The sequence below is a fragment of the Pteropus alecto genome, unplaced genomic scaffold (assembly GCF_000325575.1).
Source record: "Pteropus alecto unplaced genomic scaffold, ASM32557v1 scaffold43, whole genome shotgun sequence".
Classification (NCBI taxonomy): Eukaryota; Metazoa; Chordata; class Mammalia; order Chiroptera; family Pteropodidae; genus Pteropus; species Pteropus alecto.
In genome coordinates, this window is record NW_006435764.1 from 1002409 (window position 1) to 1002983 (window position 575).

Below are 575 nucleotides of genomic sequence, written 5' to 3' on the forward strand. Positions count from 1 at the left end.
CCCTGCCCATCGCAGGCCGCCAGGGCCCACCGAGCCCCATGCGGGGCTGGGAGGGGTTCTCCCTGACGCTTTTACTAGTCTAGGGGGCAGTGGAGGTGGAGGAGGCTGAGAGGCAGGGTAGGGGGCTGGGGGGACAGAAGGGAAGCAGCTGCTAAGCCCGAGGGAGGAGGGGGCCCCGAGACCCACAGGGTCCAGAGGCCCCGGGATGGGGGACAGAGGGGCACAGGCAGCCCACAAGGAGCCATCCCAGAAGACCCCCAGGGGCCGGGGCGGGTGCCCAGGCAGAGCAGCAGACAGAGAGGGGACACGGGGCAGGGGCGTCAGGCGCAGTGAGTGACAGCAGAGACAGACGGACAGACAGGGACGGACAGGGACCGAGAGCGAAGGCGGGAGGGGAAGGGGGAAAACGGGAGAGGGGCGGACGGGGTCCCCGTTGCGGAGGAGGGCAGCAGGCAGAGGGCCAGCAGGACGGGAGCCTGTGGAGAAGGAGCCACAGCGTCCCCGGGGCCCGGGTCGGGCCGGGCCGCTGGCCGGGCGGGTGGAGCAGCTCGGCGCCCTGAGGAGGAGGTCTAGCA

The 575-nt window shown here is 71.7% G+C and overlaps 1 protein-coding gene across 1 annotated transcript in view; it reads left to right on the forward strand.

Annotated features, from left to right (window-relative positions):
* LSP1 (lymphocyte-specific protein 1) overlaps positions 1-575 on the forward strand; it is a 23239-nt gene that overhangs the window by 661 nt on the left and 22003 nt on the right. The gene's annotated exons all lie outside the window — the stretch shown is intronic.